Here is a 16,130-nt window from a genome sequence, read left to right as displayed (position 1 = left end):
TTTCAGAATTATTTGTTGTTTTCTTTGGTTTAAAAGGTATTTTAAGTATGAGTGACACCTCTCATGGTTTGATTCCCAGTATCTTTTTGATGGACAGAAAAGGAACTAAGATACACTGTTATCTCTCAACTTCCCATTGCTGCTTATGTTTTTTGTACGCCAACACACAGATGCATTTTTCAAACTTCTGTGCCTCAAGTGGTGACCCAAACCATAATATTTAAGTGTTTTTAGAAAAATGAGTTTGCAAAAGAGGCAGAGTAGGTGGTGGGAGAAAACCGTGGGTCATCGTGTAGGGATGCCGACACGATGGACAGAAGCTGCAATGTTGTAAGTTATGTTTCTGTTATTAACAGTAATGTAAATCATGGTGCTTAAATGAAAATTGGGTTGAAACATTTTCTCTTTTCGAAAGAAGAAAGCCTTTAGGAGAAATCACTTTCGCCCAATAGAAAGATGATTTCTTTTTCTCTTTTTCTTTCTTCTTTTTCTTTTTTTCTTTTTCCTTTTTCTCTTTCTTCTTTGCAATTTCATCCTGTGGTAAGCTGCTAGCTGTGATCAATTGATATATAATTATAGATACTTCGCTCAGAAGGCAGTCTGTTCATCTCCATTAAATGAGGCATATGCAGATTCCTATAACCTGGTGTTACTCAACTGAGGGCCATATGAGCCTCGGGCACCCCCAGTCAGGGGAGCCCTAAAATATTCTAAGGGGCCACAGGTAAAAAATCATATAAATGGGAGGGAAGAGGTATTGTGACTAGGGCAGGCCACAGGAAGGAAGCAAGCTTGGAAGGAGATCACAGAAAAATAAATTAAGAAACTCAGCTTTAACCTGTGTTGCTTGTATTTAGATTTCACATCTAGTGACTTCTCCGGGCTCAGGAATCTTGTTCCTCATATTTTCTCCTGAGTCGGTCTTCACTGGCCAGTACTACTCAGACTGGAGTCTGAAGTCCTTACGAGTACATAGCCTTTAAACAATAGCTAGCAACACAGTACCTACCAATGAACCGAATCAGGTGAAGGTGTTTCCTCCAAGGAGAGGTTGTCAAATCTTTCAAGGGATAGGCCTCAGCTCAGTCTGCTGTCTTGTGTAACCCAGAGAGTCATCCCAAGAGGGGGGAGAGAAGAGGATCACCTCAACACACCTCCCTTTTCTGGTTAGACCACACCAGTGCTTCCCACCAGCTGTGAGTACACAGCAGGCACCTCAGAGGGAGGCTCCTTTAGCACAGTTTGGAGAGTCATTTTTATCTTTCTTTGGTGTCCCCAAGGAGCTGTTTGAACAGGACTGTGAGGTAAGGCATGAATTTTGTTTTTATAATAATAAAATACTTGGGGCTGGAGCAATAGCACAGCCGGTAGGGTGTTTGCCTTGCACGCAGCCAACCCGGGTTCGATTCCCAGCATCCCAATGGTCCCTTTAGCACCACCAGGAGTAATTCCTGAGTGCAGAGACAGGAGTAACCCCTGTGCATCGCCGGGTGTGACCCAAAAAGCAATAATAATAACAATAATAATAATATAATATAATAATATAAATAGTTACCTCAGAACCAGTGGTGAGCTTGGAGGAGAATGTGGGCATGGAGGTTGGGAGTATAGAGAGTCTGAAGAGAGTGGGGTGCATAGTTGTTCCTTGAATAACTGAAACAAACCAACTGGTGAGTTTTTCCTCATGTGAGCCAAGTTAGACGCTTAAATTAAGATTTGATTTTTTTCTTTAAAAATTTTGAGTCACTGTCATTGTCATCCCTTTGCTCATCGGCATTGTGTGACCAAGTGCTCTTTGCTAATCTGGTAGTAAAAAAATGATATTTTCTGTTCTGTTATGTGTTTTGAGTTAGATTGAGAATCTTTGTATAGTTGAGTATTTTAAGAAAACTGCTGTTTTGAGCCTGGCAAGCTATCCGTGGAGTATTCGATATGCTAAAAACAGTAAAGATAGGTCTCATTCCCCTGACCCTGAAAGAGCCTCCAATCGTTGGGAAAGACGAGTAAGGAGAGGCTGCTAAAATCTCAGGGCTGAGTGTAATAGAGACGTTACTGGTGCCCGCTCGAGTAAATCGACGAACAACGGGATGACAGTGATACAGTGAAAAATTTTGAGGGGCTAGAGTGGTAGTAAATCAGATAGGGCACTTGTCTTGCATACAGCTGACTTGGTATGGTCCCATGAGCCCAGACAGAAGTAATTCCTGAATGCAAAGCCAAGTGTAACCCTGAGCACCAACAGGTATGACACCACCCCCACCCACCAAACAAAGAATTTGATTTATGAAAGTTTTGTCTCATTGGTATTAAAAGGTTGAAAAACAGACATTAAAACAAAGCACTCAGGGCTGGAGCAATAGCACAGCGGGTAGGGCATTTGCCTTGCACTCGGCCAACCCAGGTTCGATTCCCAGCATCCCATATGGTCCTCTGAGCACTGCCAGGGGTAATTCCTGAGTGTAGAGCCAGGAGTGACCCCTGTGCATCGCCAGGTGTGACCCAAAAAGCAAAAATAAAATAAATAAATAAATGAATGAATGAATGAATAAATAAATAAATAAATAAAACAAAGCACTTATTTGCCAAAGTAGTATAAAGACAAAAACTTCAAATGAAACAGTTTTCCCAAAACCAGCTTTAGGTTAATTCAATGAAAACAAAAACTTCAAATGAAAGTTTTTTCTAAACCAGCATTAAGTTAACTCAATAAAAGACCTGAAGATCAAACTTACATGAATCATGCTTGCAACTGCAAAGTTCTAATTTCACTGCCACTGAAAGGCCTATGGGCAGGTACAGTGATGGGTAAAAGAAAGATCTTTATTGGTAATGAGCTGGCAGGGTGGAAGGAGAGGAATTCCTGTCCTCAAAAGTCTGCACAGCCACAGGAAGGATCTTTTTATAGTAAAAAGTACAAGAAATACAATGTTAGAGAGATAGGCTGGAGACCAAGAAGCACCAGAATAATAAAATCCCCTTGTGGGTAGTTCCCTGAGGCTCAGTTTTATCTGCAAATCTAAAGGAAGTACTAGGCTTTGGGGGAATGGAAAGGCCTGACCTTTAGGCTTTGGAAAAAGGACAGTTGTCCTTGTCTATGCATCTTTGACCTGGTTTCAATTCCTTTACATCTTAGTGAGGGCTGGCTGTCATCAAGCACTTATTGAGAGCACTTATTGAGAGCCTGTTTCATAGAAAGCATGTTGCTCTTTAAAATTAGTGTCCTTCTGTTACAGTTGGCTATTCTGACTCAGTTGAATAAATAAATAAATAAATAAATAAATAAATAAATAAATAAATGTTTTCAAAAGGAGGTCATGAATTTTGCATATAAGTGGATCGGCATGGAAAGTATCATGCTAAGTGAAATGAACCAGAAAGAGAGAGACAGACATAGAAAAATTGCACTCATCTGTGGAATATAGAATAACAGAGTAGGAGACTAACACCCAAGACAAGTAGAAATAAGTACCAGGAGGCTGACTCCATGGCTTGGAGGCTGGCCTCACATTCTGGGGAGAGGGCAACTAAGAGAAGGGATCACCAAGTATAATGCGGTCAGAGGCCATGTGGGGGAAGGGTGATGTGGGCTGCATGTAGACTAGAGACTGAACACAGTGGCCACTCAACACCTTTATTGTGAACCACAACACCTAATTAGAGAGAGAAAACAAAAGGGAATACCCTGCCACAGTGGCAGGGTGCGGTGGGGGGAGATGGGATTGGGGAGGGTAGCAGGGATGCTGTGTTTACTGGTGGTGGAGAATGGGCACTGGTGAAGGGATGGGTTCTCGAACTTTATATGAGGGAAACAAGAGCACAAAGATGAGTAAATCTGTAACTGTACCCTCACAGTGATTCACTAATTAAAAATAAATGAAGGAAAAAAAAAAAGAAATAGATGTTTTCAGAGTTTTTCCCTGGCCCTCAATCTAGAAATAATGCCTTTACCCCTTAGTCACAATTTTACTTTTATATTTACTGTTTACTTTAATATTTGCAATGCCTGAGATTTCCTTGTTAAATTTATTTGATTTTAATCCCCATTTGCTAACATGGGTACTCTCAAAATAAAAGTTCTGTGAAAACAGATTTTCCTTATCTACATGAAGTTTTCCTAGAACCTAGAACCATATTTTAAATGTAGTATTTTAATCTCAACCAATGTCTAAGAAATAGTAAATCAGTGAATTAAGAGTGTTTCTTCTAAACACTGGAAGAGTATCTCCATTATTTTTTTTTCATAGCAGGAGGTTTAAAGCATTATATTTTTTTCATAGTGGAAGGTTTAAAACAGTGACAGTAGAACTCATAACAGTTTTAGAAAACATTTGCACATTTGTAATGAGTTGTAAAGGATTAGGAGAAAAGGCATTATAGAAATGGCAATTTTATTTTATTCTTAGGAGCTGTGTGTGAATGGATGTCATTTCCAATGGAAGAATTCGAATGAAGAGAACTAATGAATACCCTCTTGAGAAGCTAACAACTTCTGGAAATACCTGGGATTTTTTTAATCACAAAACTATAGAATATTTTGACATATTATGATGAAGATATATAAGAAGCCCCTTGAGACAGAATAACCATATAAGTATGGCATATGCTGACAGAGATGGGAAAGAAATCAGAAAATTTTGCCTCTCGAGGAAAAAATTATTCTTTTGTACAGACACTACATTCTTAACAACTAAACCACTCGTTAATTCCTTTAAACAAATATCACTGTATCACTGTATCACTGTCATCCCGTTGCTCATCCATTTGTTCAAATGGGCACCAGTAACGTCTCTCATTGAGAAACTTATTGTTACTGTTTTTGGCATATCCAATACGCACGGGGAGCTTGCCAGGCTCTGCCGCTCGGGCTCGATACTCTCGGTAGCTTGCTGGGCTCTCCGAGAGGGGCAGAGGAATCGAACTCAGGTTGGCCACGTGAAAGGCAAATGCCCAACTGCTGTGCTATCAATGCACTCATATAAGGAACAGTGACTAGTGTACCCTGTCTTCAATGTGTCAACACTGATCATTACATCTTTTATCAGTTCCTATCTTTAAACAGGATTTTATTCCAGGCCCCCCCCCCGTCCCTCCACACCCCCACACACACACATATACACAAAGCCCAGAAGCCTGGTTGATTCTGCCAACAGAGTTAATGAGTGATAAATCCTGGACACTAAAATGTAAACACAATAAATCCTAAGACCGGTTAGAACCAAAGGAAAGGAGGATCAAGTAACCTTAGATAACCTCTAATTTCATTATACATTTATTATAATATGTTTGCTTTGTAAAAAAAAAAAACACCCCCCACACTCACATCATGACCGTTTATAAATCCTAGAATCTAGCACATATGGTTAGTATCTTGCTGGTTCTTTGACTCTGAGAAATAATGCTGCCTAAAATCTCTATCTTCTCTGATCTGGAATCACATACATATTCAATCCCTTATTACTGCATTATATTTCTATCACTGTTTAACCAAGACATTTCTTTGAAAATAGTGCTACTCTATGTCTGCATTCTGAATCTGAGTGTTTACTTTTTCGATAAACTCAGAAAGCTCTAGTTTCTGCAAACTATATCTTAAGCATGAACTTTTCTTTAATAAACTACTTCTTCTAAGTTATTTCTCTGATTTGCTCTCACTTTCCTACAGCGAAGTCAAGCACCTAGATCCCTAGGCAAAGGTTGACAGTGTCAACCCTAACCAGATTTTTTCTGCAACACCCTCAACCTATTTGATTATTCAGAAATATTTGCTGGTCACTTGTCATGCAATCTTCTTATGATTTTTCTTAAAGATGTTTATATCACAGTTAAAGTTCAGGTGACTTTATAATTAGCTAGTATTTGATTAATTTTGTATGTTATTTTTATAACTTAACCATTGATTTTTTTTAGGATGTAATACCTCCATTATTTATTAATTTATATTACTACAGAGGCCCTCAAATGTGATATTTAAGTATAGTAATTTGACAGTATGCTAAAATATGTAAACATTTTTTATTAACTGCAAAGGTGTAGACATTTGGTGATACTAGGAGTTCAACTAACATCTCACTGTGCCTTTGAAATGGAATTAATTTGAGAAAATGTTGACTTTGACTTCACTCTCAATTTGACTAGCTTTATGATGAAAATTTTCACTAGTATTATATATTGCTCTTGTCCTCTAAATTGACCCTGTTACCCAATCTTCTACACAAGCAGAGAAGGCAGAAATGACCTGGAGTTACCAGATATCCAAATAAACGTTAAACAGACAACCTTTCCGCAAACCTGTTATTACAAGTTTTGGTGTTCTTCTCAAAGTCACTTTTTTGGAAAGCAAATACATAATAAAATTCCATAATAAGATCCTTTTATGTAAACATACTCAGCTAGCAGCTATTTAATTGGTGTATAGTTTAAAATTTTTCCCTTAATAAATAATGTTTTCATATTTCAGCAATAAATCTTATAAGTGATCAGGTATTCTCTATATGCCGACTTTCAGATAATTTTTTTCTTAATAATTGTTGTTTTTGTCTTGGGTTTTTGTTTGTTTGTTTGTTTATGGGTCACACAGTGATATTCAGGGATTTACTCCTGGTAGTGCTCTGGGGGCCATATGGGATGCCAGGGATTGAATCTGAGTTGGATACATGCAAGGCAAATGCTCTACCCACTCTGAGTCCTAAAATTAATAATTCTTAACACAAACTGGTATTCACCGCCATCTAAATTGTTTAGCTTTTGTTTTGGATAGCGACAGCTTATCGGTTAGGGCATTTGCCTTGCACGAGGGCGACCTGGGTTCGATTCCTCCACCCCTGTTGGAGAGCCCGGCAAGCTACCGAGTATCTCACCCACAAGGCAGAGCCTGGCAAGCTACCCGTGGCATATTCCATGTGCCAAAAATAGTAACAAGTCTCACAATGGAGACATTACTGGTGCCCCCTCGAGCAAATCCATGAGCAATAGGAAGACAGTGACAGTGACAGATAAAAATAGCAAGGAGGCTAGATTTTACTGTAAGTCAACACTTCAATGAAAGCATTGTATTCAAATCATCTAACCTCCTCAGCTGCAAAAGGCATCTGGATGACTCACAAACTAAATTGTTTCTTTTTCCCTCTATAGCGTGTGTGTTTTGGGCGTGGATGGGTGGGATCTGAAGACTGACTTAGAACTTCACAAATGCAAAGCATTTACTGTCCCACTGAACTAGATTCCCAGCTCCTTAATTATTTCTTTTAAAAAAAGGACTTTCTGGGGCTGGAGATATAGTACAGTGGGTAGGACGTTTGCCTTGCATGCAGTCAACCCGGGTTCAAATCCCAGCACCCCATATGGTCCCCTGAACACCTCCAGGAGCAATTCCTGAGTGTGTGACCCAAAAAGCAACAATAAATAAATAATAAAATAAGACTTTCTAAATTCAAATTATTTAATCTACCGTGGAAATAAAGTAAGAAAATACATAGAGGTTCCTTAAAATTTAAGGTATTTTATTGTCAACCTATAATTAGGCTCCCTGATTTTGCATTTATGGTTTAATCAAAGTTAAGATTTTCTTTAAAAATTGCGCCCAGGAGCCAGAGAGAGAGCACAGCAGGTTGGGTACTTACCTGTGTTGCCAACCAGGGTTCAAGGTTCAGCCCCCCTTATGTTCCCTCAAGCCTGCCACAAGTGATCCGTGAGCACAGAGTCAGGACAAAGCCCTGCACCCTTCCAGGGATGCCCCAAAAATGAACAAAAAAATTTTCATTTAAATGAATGCAGAAGTATTTTCAGTTAGTTTCTCTATCTCTAGCCTCAAGAAACTTTACTTCCTAGTCTCATTTCTTCTAACTTTTTTTTTGAGGGTTGCTTTATTCCTGGTTCTAAGTATTACTTAACTTCAACACTTTAACTTTTATTAATATAATTAATAACAACGTATTACTATTTCTAACTATCACTGAACTTCAAAAATTTCTGACTCATTAGGCACTTTTCCTGGAACAGAAAGTTCTTCCTCTTAAAATGTGTGGGAAGGGGCTAGAGCTATAGCACCATGGGTAGGGCGGTTGCCTTGCACGTGGCCAACCTGGGTTCGATTCCCAGCATCCCATATGGTCCCTTGAGCACCACCAGGAGTAATTTCTGAGTGGAGAGCCAGGAGTAACCCCTGTGTATCGCCAGGTATGACCCAAAATGCAAAATAAATAAATAAATAAATAAATAAATAAAATGTGTGGGAAAACAGTCCAAGGATAGATAGGATAAGGTGAGCCAAGGCCCTCATGAGAACTCTGGGAGGTTATCAGGACAAACGTGATTCTCATTATCTCTATGGGATTAATGGTTAAATGACCTGGGATGAGGCACATGATGAGTAGACGTGAAGTCAGCACACGTGTCTCCTTCCTCCTGGTGTTTTTCCATTCCTGTTGCCTTGTAGTGCTGGGTAACCGACATCCTTGTCCTTTCTGCATGTAATACAGAGGAATCAACCCTCTCATTTTATAGATTTTTTTATTAATTTATTTTCTAAAGAATAGTCAGCAATTATGATTTCAGCATTCAAAAAAAATATTTTCGCATCCTCAGTTAACTCTTTGAGAAATTCAGCAAATATAGCCACTCAGCACCATCCATCACTAAAGACATTCTCAGGTGAAATGTACATTTATGATGAGTTGGGAATTTGAGTTCTATTTATTTCTTTGTGTCTGTGTGTGTGTGTTGTTCTAAAACAGCTCAATGTTTCATTATATTTTTCCTCAGTGTTTACTTTTTTCTAGCAGTTTTATCACATAAAGAATGATGTGGCAGGGGAAAAAAACAAAAAATAAAACAACAAGGGATTTGAGATTCTGAAAATTTTTTTACAAGGACATGATATATTGGGCATGGGATCAGGGAGAAAAGAAGACTAGAGCTATTCCGAGAAGAAACAGAGACATAGCCACAGGTCTGGGAGGTTGTAAAGCATTTATGTGGTGGTGCGCTGTGGTAATTTTGGATACCAATGCCATAAACTTTAACACTATTGTAATGACCTATCACTGTCATCCCGTTGCTCATCGATTTGTTTGAGCGGGCACCAGTAACGTCTCTCATTGAGAGACTTATTGTTACTGTTTTTGGCATATCCAATACGCACGGGTAGCTTGCCAGGCTCTGCCGCAGGCTCGATACTCTCGGTAGCTTGCCGGGGTCTCTGAGAGGGGCGAAGGAATCGAACTCGGGTTGGCCGTGTGAAAGGCAACGCCCAACCACTGTGCTATCACTCCAGCCCAATGACCTATATGACAAATAATTTTAGAATAGTGTAGGAATTTTATTTTAACTTTGAGATATTAATAGCAAAACCTTGAGGCAGTAGGAGAGAGAGAGAGATGGAGAGAGAGAGAGATGGAGAGAGAGAGAGAGAGAGAGAGAGAGAGAGAGAGAGAGAGAGAGAGAGAGAGAGCGAGAGGTGCCTGCCATAGAGGCAGACTAGGGTTGAGGGTGGCAGGAGGGAAACTAGGACATTGGTGAGGTGGTAAATGCACACTGGTGGAGAGATGGGTGTTGGAACATTGCATGACTGAAACCCCATCATGAACAAATTTGTAACTGTGTTCAAATTAAATCATCTCACGGTGATTCAATTAAAAAAAATAGCAAATCCTTTGTCTCTATGAGTTAGTGCAATAATCTAACTATAAACCTGAATATCTTGAAAACCAAAGAGTTAATAAGCCTAGATATCTGAAAGTTTCTTACTAAATAAGGACCTTTTAAAAAGTCTTACAGGGCTCAGAGCAATAGTAGAGGGAGTAAGACACTTTGCCTTGCACACATTGACTGCTCATCAACCTGAAACAGCACCAAAGGTCAACTGGGAGTACTGATTATGGGCCACCAAGTTTCTGATGGAGTGAGCCTTCAGCACAGGGCCAGGAGTAAGCCCTGAATACTGCAAAGTTTGGCCCAACACCCTTCTCCTCAAACAAGCATGCGTATTAAAAATATCTGGAGGATGGGTGAAGATGGTTATTTTTAATATAAGAAGAGATCACCATAGCAAGTAGCTTTACTTAGCCATAATTAACAACATAAAAAAATTATACTTTAACAGTGAAGTGAAATTTATCAGCTACGCAGGCCAGGATGGGGGGTGGGGAGGTGGGAGGTATACTGGGTTTTTTGGTGGTGGAATATGTGCACTGGTGAAGGGATGGGTGTTCGAGCATTGTGTAACTGAGACATAAGCCTGAAAGCTTTGTAACTTTCCACAGGGTGATTCAATAAAATAAATAAATTAAATAATAAATAAATAATAAATAATTTTTAAAAAGAGACTGGAGAGAGAAAAAATTATACTTTAACATCTTTCATAAAATTGTGCCAATCATGTAAAAAAACAGTCCAAGATATAGATGAGACAATGACTTCATTTCGACAATTCATACTCATGTATGGAGGACCAACATACAGCAAAGCAATGAGTGAAGAAATCTTTCTTCTTATGTCATCATCTGCCTGTAAATATCTAAAGGCTCAGACCCTGTTAATCTTTAAAAATATCAAAACAGTAAAACAAAATATTATAGTTATTTATCTTCAACAAACTAATATTAGAACATCCATACGTGGGAATTTGGTTAATTATTATTACCTCCACCAGAGGGTGTGTAGGCCCAGAAGGGGGAAATGTATATCATTATCTTGAGCTAGTCTAATCAAGTGAAAGGAAAGTATAAAAGTTCCTTGCTAAAATAAGAAGCTGACAAAGCAAAATTTACCAGTTTTTCATTTCATTCAATATAGGTCTTTCCGACCTCTTGCAGCAAGTACACAAAGATTATATTCTGAAATACCATCAAATTATGCTGTGGAAATATTGATAATGTCAATATAATAGGCCTTTGGTGACTTTTTGTTTTGTTTATTTCAGTGAGATATTTCCCCTTCAACACTGTGCGGAGATTCATTACTTTTGTGTATTACCCACTAACCATCTTTCCTGAAAAGTGTTTAAAGATGCCCCCAGTGAGCAGCTCAAACACCCTGAAAGTTATTTCTTTTTTTTTTTTCTTTTTGGGTCACACCCGGCATTGCACAGGGGTTAGTCATGGTTCATGCACTCAGGAATTTCTCCTGGCGGTGTTTGGGAGACCATATGGGATGCTGGGATTCGAACCCCCGGGTCGGCCGCATGCAAGGCAAATTCCCTACCCACTATGCTATTGCTACAGCCACGAAAGTTATTTATTAACTTTGTTCTTCCCACTCATATTTTCCTTTATTGTTCTGATACTTCTGATGTCTTCATAATACTTTTATCATATACTTCAATAAAATGAGAGCCAAAACAGTGCTGAAATGTTTTGTGTAAACACTTGAGTTGTCTCACGTGCCTGCTCTCCAGTTCTGTCCAATTTAGTTCTATTTTCTAACATTCAGCTGTTAGAAATAAACACGGTAAGGTATAAACACCTCTTCTTTCTCAACTAAATCCCAGACCCTCACAGTGGTTTTTAATAGTCAAAACTTTTTAGTTCCTTATGCTTATAATTAACATATAATCTCATCTACATTCATTTGCATATAACTTTTCCAGTAAATTATTAAACTCCATTTGATAATAATCTATTTATAATTTTTGGCAATTTATCCCTCATTTGTGAACAATGAGTTATTTCTCACAACTTTATCTTACTTATTTGTTCATTTTTTCTAGGTTTTATAAAAGAGTTCCACCTTGAGAATCAAATTCACCCAATAAAATTAACTCAGATGAAGAATAAACACTGAAAAATAAAATTATGACATTTACTCCTCAAAATCTCTTGCTCATTTAACTTTGAATCTGTACTCATAGATCAATCTATGGCTAGAGTTACTAAGCATAGCAAATTGAGCTTTTCAGATCATAAATCACTAGAGATCCTCACTGTCTAGAGTATAAAATTTTTAATGATTCCATTGGGATCAGGGCTACCTCTGACTGAGTAGCCTATGTGAAACATATATTGCCCTGGAGTCTTATTTCAGTTAAATCCCTATTCTACCATGTAGTTTTGAGTAGCCCTGCAAAATAAATTAAGAGTTCTAATGATTTTAGAATGCTTCATTGTAGGATAACATTGGTTTGTCTTTTCTGCCTTGCCAAAGGGAGCTTAGGTTTATTGGGTTACTCCCATCACAGTGCTCCCATCCCTCTGTGTTTTTTGTAACCTCTTTCTTTGTGCTCTGTTAACTTGTAACTATTGCTTTTCTCTTCTCCTTAAGTGTTTTGCATAATTAATTCAGAGCGATGTTCTTTTTTGTATAGACACAGGAAGACAGCTAATGCTATGCTTTGTAACTTGAAGTTAATTGACTGAATTAACTGATATTCACCCTTGGGCCTCTGTTCTCTTGATGTAAGCCTCAATTGCCCTTTCTTCGTAACACCCCAAAAGCAGGGTCCCGACGAGGGACTGGATGGACCCAGGGCAAGCTGTGAGCTACCCTGGCATCGAAATGGCCCAGGCCAAAGTGCATAAGACTTAACTATAAGTTAAGAGCATGGTCATGGACAAATTCTGTCATAATCCAAAAATTAACATCTAGAATAGGACCCTGCTAAGGCTAGGAAAGGTTATTATGGCCTGAGCACTGTAGTCTAAGTCTGTGGTGAGATGTCCCCAGGAGAGCCACTCCATAAGCTCAATGTATCACTTACTGTGTTGATACAAAATAACTAATATTAAGACAAAGAAATAAGATGTTAATTAATATTTAATTAGGTTATTAGACAAAGGAGAGCAGAAACACCCCTAAGTGGCATTTTGTCCTTGAGTGGAAGAAGGGCTTTCATATGTTGATTGTGATACCTTCTGGGGTGTAGTGTCTATCACCAATGCAGGGATTTGGGGAGAGACGAGACAAAGACTAGGGCAGGAAGATGGAGCACAGAGAGACTAGCAAGGGGGACAGAGGGAGATGAATGTAGGGGAAGAATGCAGGAGCAGGCACCATGGAGAGAATAGAGATATGGCTGCAAGATAGAGAGCAAAGAGATGAGCGGGAGAGGAGGAGACAGGAATGAGGTGCAATGTGAGACTAGTAGGGGGAACTTAGTGAAAATGGAACAGGCCCTTGGGGAGAACAGAATAAATGGCAACTGATCACCAACCAGCCTGGCGGCCCTGTTTCCTCATTCACCTGCCCATGGTTTCAGCCATCCCGGGTAAGGGAGTGGCTTGAGACCACTGAACGCAGGCAGCAAGAGAGAGAGAGACAGAGAGCGAGAGACAAAAAGAGACAGAAAGAGACAGAGAGGGACAGAAATAGAGACAGACAGACAGACAGACAGACAGACAGGGAGCCACAGGGCTTTCCCTAGCCTCCCGGAGATTACACACTTCATGACATTGAATCTAGAAGTACCTTCAATGATTCAATGCCACTGACCAAACTATTGGAAGCAAAGATAAACAAAGGAGACTACAAACTAAGAAGCTTCTGTTCCACAAAAGAAATAATGACTAGAATAAAAAGACACACCACAGACTGGGAGTGAATATTTTAACAGCACTTACCTAATAAAGGGTCCATATTCAAGATACATAGAGCACTGGTAAAACTTTTTAAGAAAAAGAAAACTAAAATGGCATCAAAAATGACAAGAAGGGATGAACAGAAACTTCCTCAAAGGATATATGCAGATGATGAAAAGCTATCTGCATCACTCATCAGGGAAATGCAAATCAAAACAACAATAAGATATCATCTCCTTGAACAAAATGAGATGATATCTCATTGAGTAAAAAACAAAAACAAGCAGTGTTTGGCATGGATGTTGGGAAAAGGGACCCTCATTCACTGCTGGTGGAAATCTTGACTGTTTAGCTGTTTGGGAAAACAATATAGACACTTCTCAAAAAACTAGAAAACGAGCTTCTGTAAGAGCCAGCAATTCCACTTCTATGCATCTACCTCAAGGACTGGAAAGCACTAGTCAGAATAGCTTTCTGATCTTCCATATGCAGTAGACCCGAGGCCAAGAAGCACATTTTTGTGAAAAACCTTATAGGGAGACTATTACTCTCAAGCTTGAACCCTCAAATGAAACAGAAAATGTAAAGGCCAAGATCCAGGATAAGGATAGAATTTCTCCCTATCAGCGAAGGTTGATCTTTGCTGATAAGTAACTTGAAGATAGATGTTCTTTAACTACCATATCCTAAAGTTTTAATCTCTTCCATTACTAAGAGTTCACTCTTCACCTTGCTTTGACACTTCAAGTTGGCACTAAGGAAAGGAAGAAGTTTCACACCACTCCCAATAAATAACCAGAATAGAAAGAAGATTAAACTGGCTGTTCTAAAATACTACAAGGTGGCTGAGGATGGCAAAACCAGCCACCTTTGCCAGGATGCCAGCCACTTCAATAGACATTCATCATCATCATCATCATCATCATCATCATCATCATCATCATCCCATCGATCATTGAATTTCTCGAGTAGTCTCAGTAACGTTTCCATTCGTCCTAGCCCTGAGATTTTAGAAGCCTCTCTTTATCGATCCATTCCAATCATACCGCGTTGGGGCTGGAGCGATAGCACATCTGGTAGGGTGTTTGCGCCTTGTACGTGGCAGACCTGGGTTCGATCCCCGGCATCCCATATGGTTTCCCCAGAACTGCCAGGAGTGATTTCTGAGTGCAAAGCCAGGAGTAAACCCTGAGCATTGCTGGGTGTGACCCAAAAAGAAAAAAAAAAAAAAAACCAATGGTGCTGTATTGAAGGCTCTTTCAGGGTCAGGGAATGAGACCCATCACTGTTACTGGTTTTGGCATATGAATGCGCCACGGGAAGTTTGCGAGGCTCTCCCATGTGGGCAGAAAACTCTCGGTAGCTTGCCAGGTTCTCCCTCTGGTATTTTAGGCTATAAAATGTCATGCAGTCGCAAAGCCGCTCTTCTGGGAGCTTGGTTTTAAGTCTCTGGGTGTTGGCCATTGGTGGGATTACAAGGTGCCTGGGTGGCAGTCCCTGGGTGTGACCGCCTAGCTACTGGAAAATGGGAAATCTGGGCAGAAGAGGCCCAGTCCCCATCCGAGCAGGCTGGGAGATCTTAGCCCTGAGTCCCACACACCTGGGTTCCTCTGATGGTTCCTTCATGCAGGAGGATTGTCAGAACGTGTGGAGAGGGGCCTTGAGCATGGCTATGGCTAGGCTCCGGAGGTGTTGGGCCACAGGGGCTCTGCTCAGGGTGGGGAGGTAAACTTAAACCCACCCCCTCTGAGGGGCCCCAGTGAAGTCAGCCAGACAAGAATGTCTCAATAGACATTACTGTGGCAAAAGTTGTCTGATTTATTGTTTTAGCAAATCAGAAGACAAATAAGAACCTGTCTGGGTTAATGAAAGTTGTGAACTGTAACATTAATTGTCAAGTTTTGACCCCTTGCCAACAGAGTGATTTTAAAGCGTAAAAAAATGCTATTCAACAAAGTCTACAGAATGGGAAAGAATAATCACCCAATACCCCTCTGATAAGGGGTTAATATCAAGGATATACAAGGCTCTGGTTGAACTTTGCAAGAAGAAAACATCCAACCCCATCAGAAAATGGGGCAATGAAATGAACAGAAACTTTCTCAAAGAAGAAATCTGAATTGCAAAAAGACACTGAAAAAATGCTCTTCGTCACTAATCATCAGGGAGATGGAGCTCAAAACAACTATGAGATAACATCTCACACCACAGAGACTGGCCCACATCCAAAAGAACAAAAACAACTGGTGTTGGCGTGGATGTGGGGAGAAAGGGACTCTCCTTCACTGCTGGTGGGAATGCCGAATGGTCCAGCCTTTTTGGAAAACAATATGGACATTTCTCAAAAAACTAGAAATCGAGTTCCCATTTGACCCAGCAATACCACTTCTGGCAATATATCCTAGAGATGATATATGCACTTGTATGTTTATTGCAGCACTATTTTCAATAGCCAGAATCTGAAAAAAAACCCCAAGTACCAGAGAACAGATGACTGGTTAAAGAAACTGTGGTATATCTACACAATGGAATACTATGCAGCTGTCAAAAAATGAAGTCATGAAATTTGCATATAAGTGGATCAACACAGAGAGTATCATGATCATGCTAAGTGAAATGAGT

At 39.6% G+C, this 16,130-nt stretch overlaps 1 pseudogene; it reads left to right on the top strand.

Moving 5' to 3' along the window:
- The first annotated feature begins 309 nt into the window (after positions 1–309).
- On the top strand, positions 310–15,357 carry LOC129401687 (ubiquitin-40S ribosomal protein S27a-like; annotated as a pseudogene).
- The last annotated feature ends 773 nt before the right edge of the window (positions 15,358–16,130 follow it).

This window comes from Sorex araneus, chromosome 2, assembly GCF_027595985.1.
Source record: "Sorex araneus isolate mSorAra2 chromosome 2, mSorAra2.pri, whole genome shotgun sequence".
In the NCBI taxonomy this organism is placed as follows: Eukaryota; Metazoa; Chordata; class Mammalia; order Eulipotyphla; family Soricidae; genus Sorex; species Sorex araneus.
Note: the sequence above shows the minus strand (reverse complement) of the source record. Positions and strands in the feature narration are given on the sequence as shown.